We start from the raw sequence: 20,891 nt of genomic DNA, 5'->3' as shown, positions 1-20,891 counted from the left end.
AGGGTTTATTAATACTGTACTGTAGTCAACATCCATTAGTGATAGTGAAAGTTGTCCTACACAATAACCCTCCTCTCTCTCATCTCCCTCATACCAGCCATGAAGATTTTCACAGGGAAATACAGGTTTATTTGTTTACCTTTCTTTATATTTTGTATTTTTTATTATTTTATATTATATTACAGTATTATAGTCATATTTATATGAACATCCTTGGGGTATGGAATGAATCACCTGAGTTTCCATTATTTCTTATGGGGAAATTCATTTTGATATACAAGTGCTTTGGGTTACAAGCATGTTTCCATAAGGAATCATGCTCGCACTCCAAGGTTTTCCTGTATAGTGTCTGTGAAGTATAATAAAGTGAAGCACAATAAAATGAGGTGTGCATGCCTGTTTTCTTTATATAGTTGTCATTATACAAAGTCTTCCAGGTTGTAAATTTTAGTAGCTGCCTTATCTCCACACATAATTATTTTACCCATATCTTTTTGTTTGACATATTGGTTGATGACATTTTTTTTACTGTTACAATTTTATTAGCATATTTCTGTACATTGCATTTTTTATATTTATTTAGGATAGATTTCCAGAAAGGGATCAAAGCAAATGAACAATTCTATGACCTACAATAAAGTCAGGTTGCTTTTGAAAAGCGTTATATGAATATACACAGCTACCAACAACACATGAATATATCAAGTTTATTTACATTTTTTTCTAAACCAATATAAACATTAGGAGACAATTATGAATATCATAGAAACAACATTATTTTTAAGTGGTGATGTTTGTTCAAGACTTTCTTGGACATTTTTCTCTTTGCTGCCTCATTCTTGCTACAAAACCAACCATTAGATTTGTATACTGTATAATCTGAAAAAGTTAATCTTCAAAATGCTACGCAACAATTATAATACCTTACATATACACAACATTCTGCATTGCAGAAGATGCTTTTGAGACAGGTATGATCCCTATTCCACAAAAGAATGAAGCTGCTTTCAGAAATTGCAAGCTCAGAGACTTGCCCTATGTTGTAGAGCTAGGAAATGGAAGGACTCAGGATTCTAATTTCAAGTCCACGGCTCTTATTTTTCCATATGCCTTATTTTTCATTCAATATAGGTGCTAAGCAAACCTCACACTATTAACCCTGACTTGTATGATGAATCCTAAGAAGCATTAACAAAGGCCTAGGAGAAACCAATTAGTGGAAAGAAACAAATTTCACCAGTGAGTCTGTATTTTATATCACCTTTTCCTTTGTTCTGAGTATACATTATGGGCACTTGTAAGTACAATGTGAAACACAACATAGGAAAGTTAAGAAAAACCTCAGAGCAGAGTCTTAGGAGTGGAGCAAAAGTAAATTCCATACACAGGAGAGAATTTTGTAAACCCTAATGCTACTGGATATTTATAAAAACAGACAGGCCAGGAGCTAAAAGAACATAGGGGCTTTGAAAAGAAAAAGGTAGGAAAAATGACTAATGCCTCTATACAGTAGTTCCCTGGTCATCCTGTAGACTAGCCACTGACCCAGGACTGCTATATACTGGAAGATGAACTCCATGATCTTCTAGGTTACAAGTATTAGTGAGTGTGTGACAGTTAGTCTCTGTTCACCAAATCGTTTATGAAGACAGAAATGGGCTACGTAAGCCTGAGTACAACAATCAAGTAATGTAATGAGATTTTAGAGGAGAAAAAAATTAAGTCTAGTAATGGAAGGAAGACACTAAAATTGGGACATTTTGTTGGTACAGGGCAAGGAATCTAAGTTAACTTTTATCCCTCCCTCTTAGATCTGGCAAGAAGCTGTACCTCAGGTATATAAGCTCTGCCTCAGGAGTAGCAGAAATTAAGATTTAACATGCAAACTTAGTTCACCATGTCTATTTCTTCACATGTTCTAAGAAGATGCTGTGCAAGGAAAATACTTTATATCACCCAAGAAATACCTTATGAGGCATTAAAGGGAAAATTCCTCTTCCCTGGGGCTTACTCCCTTGACACCTTAATTCTGAATAAATTGACCATAAAAGCAAATCAGGACCCCATGTCACCACACAAAGGACTTTCTGAAACAAGATAGACGCCCCACATGAGGCAAGTGCTTTTCAGTATCTAGAAAACAATGTTCTGTTCTTGCAAGAAGGCTTCCATACACATAGTACAGGAGAATTCCTACTACCAATTAGGAGAAGGGCTAAGGTTAAATGGAGTGAGAGAGGGAAAAAAATGAAAAAAAACAACAGAAAGAGATAAAGTGGAGGCCCTGGAGCTGGTCTCACAGTCCTGGATGGAAGTAGGAGATCTCATGCAATAAAAAAGGTCCTGGGAGTAGAAGTCACGATACACGTTTCGATTTTGCGTTCTCCAGTTGTATGACATTGAAACCATCACTTAATCTTTTTACCCTTAGTATTCCCATATGTAAAATGGGAAAATAACACCCTTCTTAGAGGGTTACTGGGAGAATTAAATGTGAACATGTAAATAAACATACAAATTATTATCACAAGGTCCAAGGAGGGTAAATTTTTTTCCTTCAAATAAAAACCCGAGTGGAAGAAGGAATCCATAACATAGCAGTATGAATGAGTAACTGTGTGTGTGTGTGTGTGTGTGTGTAAAACTTAATACCCTAGAGGTGTGGAGGAAATTTATTTCCTCTCTATATTGAACCTGTTCATAATAAATATTACATTATTTACAATGAGTATGCTTGACACATAGTCGGTTCTAAATGTTTGCTGAATAATGACTCAAAAGCAGTAAAAAATGAAGCTGAATGAATGCCAAGCTGCTAATTAGCAAAATCTAGACTTTTTATATCAGCAGCACTGCAGTTGAAGAGATCCATATTCACAGAAGAGAGCTGTACCACTAGGTTACCAGGTTACTCTTTTTCAAAAAGACACAGAAAGTCAACAACTTCAGAAACTCACACATCACTCCACCCCAATTTAAATCTTAAGAAATTAATAACACCTGTCTAGTAGGTAATTCTGTTCCGGTAAACTGTTGCTGTGTAATAAATCATCCCAATACAGAGACTTAGACATTTCTTCTATCTAACCACTGTCTGTATTGGATGGTCTCTTTGTCTGCTTCTGGTTTCCTCAGTTCACTTACACAACTGCATTTAGCTGGAGCAGAAGCTGAGCTTGAAGGCCTGAGGTGGCCTCCCTCACATGTCTGGTAGCCATGCTGGCTTTCGAAGACACAACACAGGGAAAAGGGAGAGAGTAATGGGTTTTCTGTATATCCTCCAGCTAGATGGGCTTCCTTTCATGGGAGAAAAATGGAAGCTACAGGCTTCCTAATGCCTATCCCTGTAAGTTAGAATGCCATTCCTCTTACGTTCTATCAAAGCAAGTCACAAAGGTAGTCTAGTTTCAAGGAGTAACAAAACAGACTCTACTTCTTCATGGGAGTCACAGAGAAAAAGGCCATACGTACCAGGATACATGGACTTTGTGACCATGTTTTTATCGTTGTTACAGAAAAAGGACAAATGTAGCCCCATTTCCTCACCAAGAAGGCTAGAAGCATGTATCTGCTAGGCTGTATGCACCAGAAGATTGTCTGTGTTAAATTTAGTAAGTCCTAGTATAGGGTAAAGCACAAAGAATTCTAAAGCCACAAAACTAAAACTAAGGCAAAACTGACAGCACATTGACCATCTGATCAAAGCCCAGGAACAAGGAAAAGTTTAGAAACACAGAAAAGAATGCAGGCAATTAGAGCAGGCCATTATTTTAATTATGAAGATCTGGGCTTACAAGCCATAATTTTAGCAGAAAGCCTGCTGTGAATATGACCATATGTTTGGTAGACTGTAAGTGCCTTTGAAACATGACACTTATTTTCTCAAATCCCAGCTCAGACATTTATTAGATGCATCCTCACTGTCAATTTACTTATCTTCTCTAAGCCTCAGTTTCCCTATCTGTATATGAAAAGTGATTACATTATTGCCTGTACTAAGAATTACACAAGATATATGTACATCCCTGTCACTGACATACAATATTCAATAAGTGGTGGAAATAAATGCAATAGGCAACTACGCAATTACTGGATTTCTACTTCTAAATTGTATTAAAGTCTATTTTGATACTATTAAAACTCCATGAGAAATAATCTAGATTTAAACAGGGTATTGTTCTTTGAGCTCTCAAACACTGAGATTTTATAATCGCAAGGAGGTTGGTAGATAACTTGTTTTTTTTTATTTTTGTCCTCAAAATAAGTTTATTGAGAGAATCTGGAAAGCAGGGCCCTTCTCCCTGAGAATATGTGAAGAATGACTTCTAAGAAAAATTTAGAAAAAAGTACTGTAACCAAGAACACTCCAAGGTGATAATACCTATTGATGTGTTCAGGATGGGAATGCAATCCTTAAAGCATATAATAAAACTTAACTAAATGTAGAACCACAGTCTACTTTAGTATAATAGTGTAACTGTAACACAAAATTCAAACTCAGTAGAAACATAAAACTTTTTTGGGGAACCTCCAAACAATGAGCTTCCATTCATTGTTCTCTGTTGTAAGAACTGAGATAATTGGAGGGGAGGCAATGGAACTGAGCAGTCCATATATACACATAGATCCATATTGTGCACATTTTTGTAGATTTCAGAATAATGTTAACAAGTTTACCTATTGTAATGTGTGTGTGCATGTGAGTGTGGTGTGTACTACCGTCTTTTAGGCTTCCTTGAAGTTTTGTCTTTCCTTTATATCAGCTTTGCTTCCTTAGTAGTCATTTTCTCTAAGTTACTCCTTTGCTAATTGGGCAAATGTGATAATTTGTAATGGGTCTCCAACTCATTAGTGTAATTTAGTCAGGTTGTACGGTATTTCACCAGACACACCAACCAGGCTCCCGCACGCATCTGTTTTTCAAGCTCTATTTCATAAGCATCCACAATATTTCTGCTTTAAAATTGAGAAATGATTGCTCCTTAATCAGCTATTTGTTATACTGAGCTATATAAATATATGCAGTGTCATCCATAAATAATTTTAGGGTAGAACATAGTAACAATTAACATTTGCATAGAGCTTTAAAGTTTACAAAGCTTTTTCTTATATACCCAAACACAAAATCCCATGCATTCCCCTCTGAAAGAAGGGACCACTTATTTTTTAAATGACTTCGAAGGCACCATACGATAACATTTCTAGACATAGATACTTGCTTTATCCAGATCTCTGCTATGTGATCTTGGCCATTTATTTAACCTCTCTTACCTTAAATGTCTCCTTCTTTAAAATATATTTTTAAAATTTTTTCAATGTTTATTCATTTTTGAGAGAGCTAGAGAGAGACAGAGAAAAAGAGAGAGAGAGAGACAGAGCATGAGTGGGGGAGGGGCAGAGAGAGAGAGAGAGAGAGAGAGAGAGAGAGAGAGTATCTGAAGCAGGCTCCAGACTCTGAACTGTCAGCACAGAGCCTGACGTGGGGCTCGAACCCATGGGCCACGAGATCATGACCTGAGCCAAAGTTGTATGCTTAACCAACTGAGCCACCCAGGTGCCCCAAATGTTTCCTTCTTTGAAATTTATTTTTATTTATTTTAAGAGAGAGAGAGAAAGCAAGAGCAAGCAAGTGGGGTAGGGGCAGAGGGAGAGAAAGAGGCTCTCTCCAAGTAGGCTCCACACCATCAGCACAGAGCATGAACAGTGAGATCATGACCTGAGCCAAAATCCAGAGTCAAATGCTTAACTGACTGAGCCACCCAGGTGCCCCAAATGTTTCCTTCTTTGAAATGTGTGTAATAGCTACTTCAGTTGCTTTCTTGGGGGAAGGAGAGGGAGTCGAATTTTTGAAAATGAATATAAAGTTCTAAATGTATAGTAAATGCTTAATAAATGCTGGCTGTTATCATGGTCCCAATCTGGCAAGGTAAGAACATCATCCTTTTTAAAAGACGCTTACATTAAATGCCAGAAAAAAAGGAGATCGTTGGCAAATGTGTAACTAGGATTTTCAGGTTGGGAAGATTCAGAGTCATTATGCAAAGGCAGCATCTGCTCCCCATGCCCAGCAAGGGGGCTGCAGGGTTGAACATTGCTCACAATATCGCAAGCTGGGGCAAGTGGAAGCAATGCCTTTTAATGTGAAGCCCTAGGTTGCTTAAAACTGTGGAACTGTGCAGAATAGAGACTAGAACAAAGAATACAGATTTGTAAGTAAAGACATTACCAAAAAGGAGGAAGGCCTGAGGTAGATGCTGGAAAACTTGGATCTGGAGATGAGATATATTTAAAAAGTTGGAGAGAGGAAGCAGGAAATTGGGAAGTCCTAGCAAGCCAGTAGGTAGGAGGTCTGAGTCAATGTCAGAAACAGGAGCTGTTGCTGAACAGGACTTTCTTGCATCTTCTGTGGCCTCCACTTGGCAAGAAGACTAGGGGAACACGAGACAAGAGTAGGGAAAGATTTCCTTATGCTGTGGACGCTCAAATCACTAACTATGGGAGGTGGTGAAGGTGAGTAAAACAGATATCGAGGAAGGCAGGTTTTTCTGGAGCAGTACTCAAACCTCAGATAGAGATGAAATTAGCTTTTTTCCCATTTTTAAATTTCCTATCTCTGCTCTCATAAGGGGGGAGAATCAAGGGGTTATTTAACCACAAGCCTGACAGGTGACTCTGCACTGTCCCCATAGAGATTAAAAGTAATGACCAAAAAATCAATTTGATTAGTGGCTTTCTCTTGGCAAAACCCTCGGCTGTTTTGTATTGTTTTGTTTTGTTTTTTATTCCTTCTTGCCTCCACTCCCTCCCAGTAAATGGCATGGTCAGAATTAGAGTGGACCAGCTTCAAACTGGTCAGCCTTTTGCTTCTCCTGGATCCTTACCTTAGATCCAGGCCCTAAGCCAAGAAAAATGGCATCCTATGAAACTGCCTGGCAAATTTCTGAGTTTACTGTTGTGGAAGGATCAGCCCTCTGGCTTGAGAGAAAGAAATAGCCATCTACTGCAGCAGAATGAAGTCTCTCTTCTATCTCTAAGAATTCCAAACTAACAAACTGGGCTGACGTCTGGAAGGTCAGAGAACATACTTTCCTCTATCGACTCTTCATGCTTATGTTAAGTGCCATTCCATTCTGAGCTGGCAGTTCACAGACATGTTTCTCTCTAGAACATACCATTAGAGAAGTCTGGACCATCTGTCTGTCCGACAGACCATCTGTATAAAGCACTAGCTCCCCTTCCAGAAAATAGAAAAGGGACATACTCAGATCCCAACAGGGAAGAGAAAGTAAGGATGCCAGATAGGAATCTTTGCATCTATCTTTGTTTCCAAGCTCTCTTTTTGGCGATCACTGGAGAAAAAATTCCAGGAAAATTAAGGTAAAAAAAAAAAAAGTTACACCAAACAGTTTTCACCTAAAAGAGTAAAGAACAATTCGAAACTCAGGAAGGGAAAATACAGAACACTGGATGGCTTTCAGGGTTTACAAGGATAAAGATCATAATGGGAGGAACCAAGTCACCTGGGCTTTGCAGCCAGAGCCATCTAGGCACACATCATACACGACATGTGACTGTTTACCTGAGCAAATCACAGCTTGTCTGAGGTTGAGTTTCCTCATCTGTACCGTGAGAATCATCATAGTTCTTTTTCACAACTGAAGTTCCCAGCATACCACTTGGAATATCACAATGTTAAACACATGATAGCTACGGGGTTAATTTTGTGATTCTTTTTTTCTAGGCTTTCTATGGGACCCACCCCAAATCTTTATTCTTATCTACCAAATACTTGTTGATGACATTTGCTTCCCCTATTCACACTAAAGCCCTCATCTCTTCCATTTCTCTTCAGAAAAACTGGATTTAGTCCTAAACATAATGTAGAGCAAGTTTCTTCCTTAATCTTCCCCATCACAAAGTCCCCAGTGATAACTTTATTCTGTAAATAATTCATATTGACTCCATTTTTTGGTTCTGAATGCCATGCTGCGTTGTTTAGCAAGTTAATTTCTCTTTTGCTAATATAACATTAGCAATAGTATATAAACGTATTTGAGGGGAAAAACATCATTTGTTTACAATTTTGTGTTCCACACTATACTCTATAGAATAGTGAAGCTAGTAGGTGTTCAAGAAACACATCAATAGGGGCGCCTGGGTGGCTCAGTCGGTTGGGCACCCGGTTCCAGCTCAGGTCATGATCTCATGGTTTGTGAGTTCAAGCCCCACATCGAGCTCTGTGCTGGATGGCTCGGGGCCTGGAGCCTGCTTCAGATTCTGTGTTTCCCTCTCTCTCTACCCCTTGTCCCCTCACACTCTGTCTCTCTCTCTCTCTCTCTCTCTCTCTCTCTCTCTCAAAAGTGAACATTAAACAAAAAAGAAAGAAAATGAAACATATGGACAAATGATACCACTGAAATGGACACATAAGCACAAAGATATCATCCTCAAGAGCATTCATAGACAATGCTGATTTACTCAAGCAAAAGCGATCTTAATCTAGATCTATGTCATACTTCTGAGATTCAGGAATAGCAAAAAGATATATATATATATCAGTCAAATTATATATATATATACACACTCTCAGTCAAATGAGTCTTGGGGAAAAAAACATGTGCCAGATAGGAAAAATAGAATTCCGCTTAGTGAAAGCTTAGAAAAAATGCATGAGTGCCTATTGTGACAGCAGAAATAAAAATCCAACTTGAAGGGGCAAACACACATCCAGCAAAATCATGGCAGTAAGGCAAGATAGGTCAAAGAAGAAGAAAGGGATAAAGGAGGTAGCATCCACCAGATGAGCACAAGAAGAACTCAGCCGTCTGTGAACAAGATAGACTCTGGTTCATTAAAGTATTTGCAATCAAGGGACACTCAGAAAAACTTAAAACTACTTATATATATATATGCTCTTATTTGGGGCACTGGAATCAGAACAGGTTAGTTGATAAAGTGTTTCATGTTTATTATATTCCACGCTCTTTGGTAGAGGAAAGATCCTGAGCAAAAGTCACATATAAACATGACTTTCCTTTAGAAGTGTGAGTGCAATTTTTTCCTTGTGTGTACCTATCTCCTTAGTATGTTTATCACTATACATAGGGGACGTCTCCAACAGGAAAAAAGTTAGCACATTCAGCCACTGTTTTTATTACTAATCACTCAGTCATTTTCAGGCACAACTTCACCTTTACTAAAGTGATTGTACAAATTGCTTGCACTTCATACTTATTTTACTGTTATGCAAATATTTGTCTCAATTTGTATAAAAAACTTTTTTTACTGAAACAGTTCTTCCACATTAAGCATCTGCAAGGTTCCTGGCATGTATGATCAAAAGTTTTAATTCCAATCATACTTTTCCCAAAAAGTATACCCTGAACCATTGTGTACATACTTGGTCCTTGCTTCTGGGACTTATCACGCAAATCACGAAGATAAAGATCAAGCTGTCCTACATAAAGAATTTAAATCTCCTATCCTGGAATGGCTTACCAAACACAGAGAATTCTGGTTTCCTCATGTATACAAAAAGGAGTATCTAGAACACCAAAAACTGATTTGGTTTAAAAAATATATATATCTACACTTCATACAAAACTAGAGAAATTTTACTGGGATGAGAAAAGAGGCAGAGTTGAAATTTTCTTTGTTTCTTTTATAGCATAAAGTCAAAGGAAGATGGTTACCTCCTCTCTTTATCAAGAAAGCTTTCAAAATGTGACCCTTTTTCCTGTTTACAGATAAGCGTTGTGCTACGTTCCCAAGTTCACGGCATTTTAAGGATTGAACGATAAAAAAAAATTCCTTAGCACATGAAATTCTGACTTGGCTCTCTGTTTCTCTAGTCTCCTTGAATGCCCTGAGCCAAATCACTCTTTTTCCATCAGCATGTCCCTCACTGACATCAATATATAAAAGATAATTTTCCTCCTCTCGCTCATATTTTTATGGCCAGACAGACATGGATATTCATGTTTCTGTTCACTCATGTGAGGTAACAATTTGTATAACCTCTGGCACTGCGGAGTACAAGGTTTATACACAAATAGATATTCCTAAATTATCATATTAATACTACTAATTATTATAATTTTAAAAATATATCATAATATTTATTTAATGTTAATTTATTTTCAGAGAAAGAGCACAGGAGTAACAGAGAGAGGAAGGGAGAGAGAGAAAAGCCCTAGCAGGCTCCGTACTGTCAGAGCAGAGCCCAACATGGGGCTTGAACCTAAAAACAGGGAGATCATGACCTGAGCGGAAGTCAAGAGTTGGATGCTTAAGTGACTAAGCTACCCAGGCATCCCTATTATTTATCTTTTATTGAACAGAACCAAATCCCAATTCTCAGTCCCTTTTGAGTATTATTTTTCTTAATGTTTTTACAACAACCACGCAAGGAAAGGAAAAAGGTACCAAAGAAATCCATACAAAGTTACATAGAGAGACACTTAGGGACACTACCCATAAAGTACATTCTGCAAATATTGTCCACTGCTACTTAGGATTTAATGTTACAGAGCAGACTGTCATTTCTTTGTCCCACATCCCGTAACTGTAATTACTTTTGCCAATACGCTACATGATACCAAACATTCTTATGAGATTTACTTAATTGTCAAAGTTGGGCTCTACCTCAAAAGCATTAAGGACTTACTGTTACCTGGAACCCACTGGTTCAGGAGGTGACCCTTCAGAGGTCCCTTAGAGACAGAGACTACATCTTTCCACTGATAGAATGAGTCCTGTTATGGCAACAAGATTATTTGATTTGCATTTAGAGAAGCCTTGCTCTGGACTCTCCATATTCAAGGATTTATGTGAAGAAGCACTGGGTTTACAACATAAAGATTTTTTTAAAACATGGTATATATAGAATACATATCTTATGAATACATAGAAGAGACATACATGAGCTTTGAAGTCGGTCTGAATATTGGACAAAGGAGTGAATCACTTTTTGTTGCATCTGTAATATGGGAATGTTACCTTACCTTTGTTTTGAAAGTGTAAATAATACAGCCTGAGACATAGCACAGCGTCTGGCACTTAGAACCCATTTGATGACTATGAGAGGATTCATTATAATTTATGATACCATCTAATTGTGTGTATCTGCAGTATGTTACTCAGGGAAGTTAGTTCAGTACACTTCTCTAACCACAAATCCTGAGGCTCAAGTCTGTGGTTGAGATCCATAAACTTGCATTTATTATTTTCACCAATTGACATGCCTCTTCCCTTTCTTACTCTACTAGATTTGGATTTTAAGAAACCAGTCTTACACTGAAGGGAACATGGTTCTTGTCTTCCTTCTCGGCAAGCCATAAAATCAGCTCCATCCATTCATTGTAAGGACAGAAAAACCCACAATCTGAAGGACAAAACCCTGCTCCTTCCGTGCCTAGGGAAAGGCTGACTGTGCAGAACAGAAATACCTGGGCCAAGTGGTATCAGCCGTGCAGAGTTAGCAAAGCAGAATTGAACTCATCACTGACAGCTCAGTTCAGCTACAACAGGAACAAGGATTTTTACATCTTTTGCAATATGTTCTTGAACTAAATAAAGGTCATACATAATGACATAGCCCCACATAGGTCATCTTCTTGCAGAGGAATCTTAATCCTGTTTAACTATGAAGTCCAAATTCCAGGGGACAGCCTGGAAACTGCAGCATGCCCCATCCAAATGCAGGAATTGCAGCAAAGAAGCATGAGCAGAGAGAGGCCTACATCCCCCACAGCAGTGATCACAGTGCTTGTACCTGGTAGGTGTTTAATAAATATGCATCCTTTCATTGACTGTGAACAAAACGAGATGTTAGATAAAGAGCAATGTTAACACCACTTGCTGACATGTGAACTGTGTTTCTGCAACCACATATGGATGGGTGCACAGGATTCTCGCTACTTACATTCAGTATCATTTTGGAAGTTCTGAGCGTAAGTGAGGTGACATCTGGAAAGGGCACTTTGGTTGCTCTGAGAAAGGATCTGATGAAATCATGGTACATGAAATGAGCTAATTTACAGAAATACAACGTTCTCTCTCCCGTGGTACTTAGCTCTCAGATTACATTTGGGGCTTTTGCCTACCGACATAAATTACATAAATACATTAAATTAGAGTGGTCTTCCTAATTCTTAAGCCAGATGAAGGGGGGAAAATATATGTGAAACTATAGAGTTTCAGTTTTGTGTTAAGAATTTTGCCAAGTACTATAACAGCTGACCTTCAACAAGATAGGTTTGAACAGTGTGGATCTGCTTATTACGTGGATGTCTTACAGTGCAGTAAACATATCTTCCCTTTGATTTTCTTAAAAAGATTTTTTCTCTAGCTTACTTTGTTGTAAGAATACAATATAGAATACATACTACAAAATATGTTAATTGACTACGTTATCAGTAAGGCTTCTGGTCAACAGATAGTAAGCTGTAAGTTTTGGATGAGTCAAAAGTTACAGGAGATTTTCTACTGCCTGGAGGCTGGCACCCCTAACCTGTATATTGTTCAAGGGTCAAATACATATACACTCATCTATTCACTCACACAGAGGCCCACTGAATGATTGATTATCCCCATTTTACAGATTGGATAACTGAGGTTCTGAGAGATTAGGTATCCAACCCAAGTCCAACTTCAAAGCCAATGCCCATCACTACCATATTTTCTTGTCATAAGGATCTCTAACTGAGCCCTTTAATTCTGGTCTATCTATCCCGCAAAGATAATTCATTGTGATCCTGTTGATACAATTTCCAAGTTTAACTCAAATTCTAGTCAACAGCCTTATTGTGGAATAGAGTTTTCTAGACTCCACAAACCCTATAATGATCTGTGTAGTCCCCCAAAAAGGGCTAGATGTCCAAGTCTTTCCTGTCCTCTCTGGATATCCAATGACAATGGATTGAGATCATCACATTTTCTATTTTTCATGAATCTGAAGCTGCACCTCCTATAGGAGGTATAATTGCTTGCAAGTAATTGAGCATGTGTATACGTGCTCATTTGCACAGGCACTCACACATACACAAACCTGCAACCAAGAGTGTGCCACAGAAATTACTGAGGTGAGGTATAGTCAACACATTTGTGAAACACCCAAATTTTAATACCACAAATATTGATCACCATTATGAAGATAAGTTCTGCTTAATTTGAAAATCATATTGAAGAAACTATTTTGTAAAGTCTTAAACCATATATGAAGTCATCATTACCATAGTACATTACATTTCCATAGCAGTGTAATAACAGATCATTTTATATTTAAATATTTATTTAAATTTATACTTAAATATATTTATATCTATAATACTTCATCATAATCCCAATGACACACTATAAGGATGCTTATTCCTAAACAGGAAGAATGATCAGAGTTCTGAGACTTTCAGTGACTTACTGACCATCAAGTGCACCATCAATGCTTGACTGACACCTAAGTCTCAAACGTTCTACTGATTCTAACCCCTGCCTCCACCCAACCCCACTTTTACCGGTGACAGTATACTGAGTAGTCCCAAATGGGGATTCAGATAAATTGAGTAAATTGATTTAGTCCATTGCAAAGCCCCTGTTCTACCTTCACTTTAATTAATCCATCTCTTCCTTTGCAATTTAACAGGGGACCGGGAGAAGTTCTCAGGGGATGAAGAACAATAGCAAGACTATACAAACATGCATCTGTCATGAGAGCCTGGATCTTCTTCACCCCAAGAGTCTGCATTTTCTGCTGTAGGCTGATGCTCCAGTCTATTAGCATTAGCCCCAGTGTCAGCATCAGTTTGTGGAGCTAACACACAGCTCCAGGCTGTTGTAATGACTCAGCAATCAAAACTTCAAGTTCAGTTCGCCTGGTCTTCACCCACCTTCAGGGCCCAAGCTACAAGAGCTCCCTTTTGCTCTTCAATTTACGGGGTGATCTTTCTGGCTTCCTTTAAAGGTTCTCAGTGGCTGACTTTCCAGCTGTCAGCTCTGCTAGTTACAGAAGGAAAGAGCCATTCATGTGTTAAGTGCCCTAGGTCTTAGAAACACAAGGAAGAATGTTGGGCCTGGCTGGTTCACTTGAGCCAAGACCCAAAGAGAGGCTGGATAACTGACTGGAACTAAATAGAGAAGGAATTGGAATTTCCTTTATTCGCCCCCAGATAAACTCAAGGCATTCTCTACCAATGAATTCTTTTTAAAAAATTAACTCTGCATATATTCCTTCTTCCAGGGAGTCCAACCTTTTGTCAACTGACTTGTTACCTGTACTGAAACAAAAAGTTCTCTCCCTCCCTTTTCTTCTTTGAACTCACTAAGCAAGAAAACAAACCCCATTAAACTAAAAACAAACAAGCAACAAACCTAACAAAAACAAAAACCACTCTGATCACAAAACAAATCCAGAAAAGACAAAAGAAAGCCATATATCTGGAGCCTGTTCTGATAGAAAGCTGTTTGCCTTTACTCTGACCTAAGCTAATAAAGATGCAAAGTTACAACTGCTCAAACACCACCAGGAAACCCTGACATACCAGGGAGAGGCTTTACTCACTGCAGAAGCTGTAATCAGAAAACCCTGCGTTGGCTTGTACCCCATTTCTATTATTAGCTTAAAATAAGTGATAATGAAAGTGTTGCTATTGCTAGAAGATTCACTCATTACAATTATTAAATCTCAAACACACAAAAGCCAAGATGTTATCCTGATTATTTTTTAGATGGTGTTGAGAATAATCTTCAACCGGTTTTTGAACCAATACCACAACTCTAAATATACCCACCCTGGGTGAGAATGTGAACGGGAGGGGGAAAAGTCAGAATTAAATAGCCTCAATAACAAGAGGCACCTATTTGCCAACTTCCAGAACGGCATTTTCAAAGGGCTTCTCTTCATTCAGAACAGTCCCCTCACAAAATAGAAGGTGTGATATACTGTCCCTCTGCACCTGGTACTGGTAACCAAAAGCTGCGTGTTCACGAAGAGCTGCCGATGTAAGGAATGGTGACGATCCAGGCAGACTGTGGGGAACTCCAAAGCCCCTCCAGGAGCATCAGGGCTCTGTACGCTCTTCAGAACAGTACCCTGTGTTTCTGGTGTATGTACCACATTCGCCTTCGGGTTTCACGAGTCCCAGGTTGTTTGCGCCACAAAGAAAATGAAATTTTATCTGGAGTTTCTCCTAGGTTTCAATCATTTAAAAATGAAAAAAACCCTTTCTGATGAAAGAAATGTAACTGGAATCTAGGAGTAACAGATGAAAATATCCAGAGTAGAAATAGTTGACAAGAATGACAGATCATAAATTACACTGATAAGAGACAGTCTTCCCATAGTATCTTTACCAAGAGCAGAGTGGAGGAAGGGTCAGCTGGAGTAGGGGGCATCTTGTAACAGCTGCCATTCCTTAAATGGTTTCTCTAATACCACTTTGCAAAAACATCAGAGAGAAGGGACAGTCCATGGTAATACCAGGGTATAATCTCATCTAAGTTTTTTTTTTCTTTTTAGTCCTGAACTGGGGGGGGGGGGGAGATCCTTCTTAGAGAAAACAGTCTTAATGTTTCAAGTATGACATCTGACATCCCTCAACTTGGATGCCCCAATACATCTTTGACCCCCAATGGTCTCTGAACAAAGCTCATGTTACAATTTGCATCATCTCCCTCTCTATAAAGAGACATCCACACTTACCAAAACACCTATGTGTGCTCTCCCCTGCCTAGTTAACATACTGTCAGCTCTTTCATGAAAATGTTCACAGTAACAGTTCAAGTTGGCCAACATTCCATGAAATATCACCGTTCCTTTTAGGATAAACCATCCACATATATAGGCTGAGGAAGACTGAAGCTCTATTGCTTCTATCTGGGGGGTCTCAGCATCTTAGAAATATATTTACAAGTGATTCTCACTTCTAGGGAGAAGCTAAGAGATGCCAGTGCACAGATAAAAATACCTACAGATACAGGAACACAGATGCTAACACAGTGAAAGGCTATTTTGCTTTAATTAAGTAACCTCTGGATGGAAATAGGTAAAATACTATCTGCATTTCACTTTGAAGGAAAGGGAAAGAAAAAAGAAAAAAGAGGCACAGCTAACCAACAGGAAACACTAAAGGGATGCCTGAGTTAGGCAAGATGTGAGACTAAAGTCACCTGAATTCCTGATGCCGCCTGCTTGCTTTTACAGCCAAGAGTAGACGATTAAGAGCAATTTGCAACTGCACTCCCTTCTCTAGGGACCATGTAGGGTAAGGGGATGTTCCAAAATGAGAGACACTAGTCTTAATCAGGGGACAGAGCATTCAGAAAGGTTAATGAGATACAATCGCAAGAGAATCAGTGCAAAAAAGGAGGTTCAAAATACTAAACAATTTCCACTTTGTTCTCATTTGTTCCAATTAAGAGCTGTTGAAACAGCTTCTCTGTATTCCACACATTCGCTCCTCTCCAGAGCAGATTTAACTATTCCAGAAAAAAATAAGGGCTTTGGGGGGAAAAAGTCTACTATTAAGTTATCATAAAGTCCAGATTACACCCCCAACCCCCACCCTCAGTCTCTGAGCAGACACACTTTTGCCTCTTACTCAGAGCCTCTGCCACTAGCGATTCTGATTTTTCCCCTCAAATTTAGAGAGTATTTCAGGGAGGGAGAAGGCTGGATTTCCGCCCCCCCCCCCCCCCCCCCCCCGATTTCATAGAAGCAGAATTCACTGTGAAAATGTTAAATAAATAAAAGGAAGAGGGCTGGGGGATGGTTATACAAATGGAAATAATCTCCTTGGCATGAAAATAGCCCCAAAATGCCACACACTGAGTTCTTCTGAGCATTACAGGCTCTAAAAAGCACTTATAAACTGCATATGGATTTCCAAAAACAAACAGGAAAGCACAAACATTGCAAGAAACCAAGGACTAAGATCTAAGGAGTCCCGTGACTTACCTTCTTTTACGGATCCTCAAAGTTCACCAAGGAAAATTTAAAATCCTCTAGCTTATCTTGCACTACTCTATTTTCTTCTTCTTTGTTTTTTTTTTAAGTCACATAGAGGAAAAATAATCAGTTTTCAAAGGTTCCATTTATCTGATCTTCCAGCACCAGCAAAAAACGTGTCCAAGAGACTCCGCCAAAAAGTAAGCCAAAAACTCATCAAAGGCAAAAAGAGAAAGGGGGGGAGTGGGGGGAGGAAGGGGATGGTGAAGGCTGGGGGCTACAGACTGAGTCCAAGTGCCCAGAGAATATTTTCACGCTGTTGAAATCTCCTACTGTACGATATACCTGCTTTGGTTGTCACACAGACGCACACACATTCACGGACACTCACACATCTCATACAAAAAGCAGGCACCCACAGTCACAAACACACACAAACACACGCGCTCACACACACACCAGTGTAATGAAAACTGTCAGTAGTAACCTCCAATAGCTGCTGTGTGCTGCAGATAATTCGGCTCACTGTTACCTTCCCAGATCCGTGTAGGATCAAAAGAACATCCAAAATCGGGGGGGGGGGGGGGGGGGGGCAGGACAAGGTAGATGCCGGATCCCTCTCCCCCAGGCAGATTCATCAAGCCAGGAGCGGGTCAATCAGCAGAGGTGTCTGCTTGCAGGGTGCCCCGGATTATGGCAAGGTTATTAATCTTGATGCGCTGCCTCCCCCACCCCCAGCATTCGGCAGCCTGCATTGAGATGATTGCCAGAGCTGTGTCTGTCCCTGTTCCACTGCATTTTGCTCAGCCCTCTGATGCTGCAAGTGAGACACAGTGGAGGCAAGAATACTAATAAGGTGGTTAGCTACAGTTTCTTCAAGGCAGTCGGCATGCAGTATACAGTAAATGTGTACTTCCCACTGCTGTGTGTGTGTGCCTGCGTGTCTGCAGGGAGGGCAGTGAATCCATCTCCGGCCAGAAGACAAGATTGTTTGTAACCTGCCTGGAAGGACTAGATCATCAGAATCATCACTGTCCTGCAATGGCAGGGTCTATGACAGTATTATGTTTGGAATAAAAATAAGCCGGGAAGGGGGGTGGGGCGGGGGCGGGATAATAGTCCAGAAGCCTAGAGCTGACATTTGAAAGAGAGAGGAAAAAAAAAAAAAAAAACGTCCAGGGAGACAAATTAGGTTTATAAATAGGCTCCGAGGAGACCAAGGCAAAATTTTAACATGCTGCTGCCCTGGTTGTTAAATGGAAATACAAAGCAATTTCAAAAACCAGCTCCAACCTATAAATCTTGGAACTGGCAACAAGTATCTGAATTTGACTGATGGGACAGTGGATAAATGGATTCCTGGTAATATAAAAAGTTTGCTCGTGCGTTCTGCTCTGTAGCCATGCACTGGTGTGTGCAGGGATCTAGGTACAGTTCATTCATTATCAATATGGATTTAGAGTCTACCCCTTCAGTTTTATTCTGATGTACAGTTTTTATCACGTAACTATCATATTGTGGAGAATGTCTGAGTGGCAATGTCGTTAGAAGGATTGGTTGACAACTGTCAATAGTAAATATTACTCTATGTAATATTCTTACATAGAAGGAGTTTGAGGTTTTCAGGGTGAAAACATGTATGATATCTGTTTTAGTACGAAGCAATGACAGAAAAAAATAAGAATATGCCAAGTGAATAATTCCTCAGCCTCCACAGGACTCATATTTCTATGATTGGGTCTCATAATACAATACCTCTTCTTTAGTCAAGTATAATCACTAAGTCCCTTCAGGTGATTTAAATTGGTATTATCTGAATATGTAAGTACTGGACAGTTGGAGAAGGCAGATAAGGACGAATTATGGAACACTGCAATACCAGGAATTGTCAGCAGATGTCACAAAAGAGGATATAGGTAAAAGAATTCTACCAACAACTGCAAACACTTAATCTAATTTAACAAGCAGATTTTAATCAAATTTATAAAATGAATTCTGAAATACTAAATTTTTATGAAATTTAAAAGTTCAAATAAGAATTTGGAAGGAAACTTGCATTTCCCCCAAATGTCACTCTCAAATCACCAATTTACAAATTCTAGATGACCTGTTATTGATATTAAAAAGAAAAAATATCCTATGCCACGAATATCAGTGATTTTTTATTCCATAAAATATATCATTTAAATATCTTCTTGTTTGTAATACAGCAACTACTAGATTAAACTTTAAAACAGATAGGTAGGACAAAGTAAATTTGGCAATGAAATTCAATATAAAATGTTTAAGGTTTCCATCTAAAACACTAACTCTGTTTCACCTTGATCATATCTATTAAAAAATTTTAAAGTAATTATTCATGTTTGGGAGTTGGACATTATTCATAAACACAGCATATAGACAAAATACATAAAGAATCAAGAATGATCAACAATCCCACTTACGTTACAGCATCAAAGGTTTTAAAAATCTAGTGTATGCATCATCTTTGTCTTTATTTAGTTAAATGCAATTTATTAGTATGCACCAAATCCTAGTCTTAATTAGCTCAGATGCCAATAAAAGTTAGTGTTAAAAGTTTGGGCATTGGGGTCCAGAAGAACTGGGTTCAAATTTCAGTTCTTCCTTATAGCCGTTAGCCTCCACAGCTGTCTCCCTTATCCCTTTCTCTTCCTTGTTTTCCTTTCACTTGCAAGCAGGACATTGTTCCATACCTAATAGGATTATTGTGAGGAATGGAATGAATTAATATTTATTATGTGCTTGGCATATTTCCTGACACATAATAAGCGATTTAGAAGTACTACATGGGTCTTATAAACAAAGTAGATGTTTGTTTCTCACCATGTAAGCTCTGTCTTTGCTAGCCACAGGTTAAAACAAGTAGAATCATTTAATCAGTTATTTTGACAGTGAGATGTTTGTTTTTAAATTTATTTTTACAAATAGTTTTTGTAAACTAAAGTCGAGTAACTTTGGACCCCTTTTTAAAGTTTATTATACACACAAATACATTTTTGCAAGTATCTCTGTGATCCTAGACTCACTAAAACAGAGACTCATTTTCTTGATTAATTGTCTGAGATCACTTTGACTCAAACAGAATATCTGGAAAGAAAATCTGATAGCAGCTTACTGCTTCCCATCAAGACTTGCTATGAATCCAACAGTACCACCAACCACTAACATGAAAATGCTTAACGATGCAAGAAAAGACCCCAGGAAATGGGGATAGTTCCTAAATCAGCAATTCCATGACACATTCCATCACAGTAGAATCGCAACTCAGATCATTTATTTTTTTAATGTTTATTAAATTTTTTGAAAGAGAGACAGTGAGATCCAGGGAGAGGCAGAGAGAGACAAAGGGAGACAGAATCTGAAGCAGGCTCCAGACTCTGAGCTGTCAGCACAGAGCCTGATGCAGGGTTCGAACTCACAAACCGTGAGATCATCACCTGAACCAAAGTTGGACACATAACTGACTGAGCCACCCAGGCGTCCCAACAACTCAGATCATTTTTAAATGGGTATCGAGATACTGAATTTTATCAAACAGTTATTATGTATTCAATAAATATTTGTGGTAGAAAATGAATACCCAGAATGTGAACCCTGTTCTTTTAAATCCTCAGGAGTTTCCCCCCTAAAACCTCAAACTGGCCCCCGAATAGGAACACAGAGGGAAAAGAGAGACTGGAGAAAGAGGCAGGCCACTCCAATGGCCTCCTCCAACAACCACAGGGCATCAGTTACATGAACGTTTTGCTGGATCTCTTAAAGAAATGTGTCAGATAAAAAAAATAAAGGAGTTATAAAACTAAACAGCTCACTGTGTGCCCATTGTTCATCATACAGCATCCTGAAAATCTAGAATAGCTTGGATATTTATACTAAAGTTGAAGAAAAGTTTCTTTGAAATCTGATTTGTTCCAATTTGTGCCCTCTCTCA

General features: G+C 38.7%; 1 protein-coding gene across 5 annotated transcripts in view; it reads right to left on the bottom strand.

Moving 5' to 3' along the window:
* Positions 1 to 17,891, bottom strand: part of LRRC4C (leucine rich repeat containing 4C) — a 1,189,416-nt gene extending 1,171,525 nt beyond the window's left edge. For 3 of the 5 annotated variants that reach the window (XM_027072859.2, XM_027072860.2, XM_053203283.1), the window contains exon 1: positions 16,949 to 17,890. The gene's annotated coding sequence lies outside the window, so the exon portion shown is untranslated. Of the gene's footprint in view, positions 1 to 16,948 lie in introns of all 5 variants that reach the window. The other 2 variants (XM_053203287.1, XM_053203288.1) reach the window with 1 other exon arrangement.
* Between the last annotated feature and the right edge of the window lie 3,000 nt (positions 17,892 to 20,891).

This window comes from Acinonyx jubatus, chromosome D1 (genome assembly GCF_027475565.1).
Source record: "Acinonyx jubatus isolate Ajub_Pintada_27869175 chromosome D1, VMU_Ajub_asm_v1.0, whole genome shotgun sequence".
Classification (NCBI taxonomy): Eukaryota; Metazoa; Chordata; class Mammalia; order Carnivora; family Felidae; genus Acinonyx; species Acinonyx jubatus.
The sequence above is the reverse complement of the archived record's forward strand: the minus strand, read 5'-3'. Positions and strand labels throughout refer to the sequence as shown.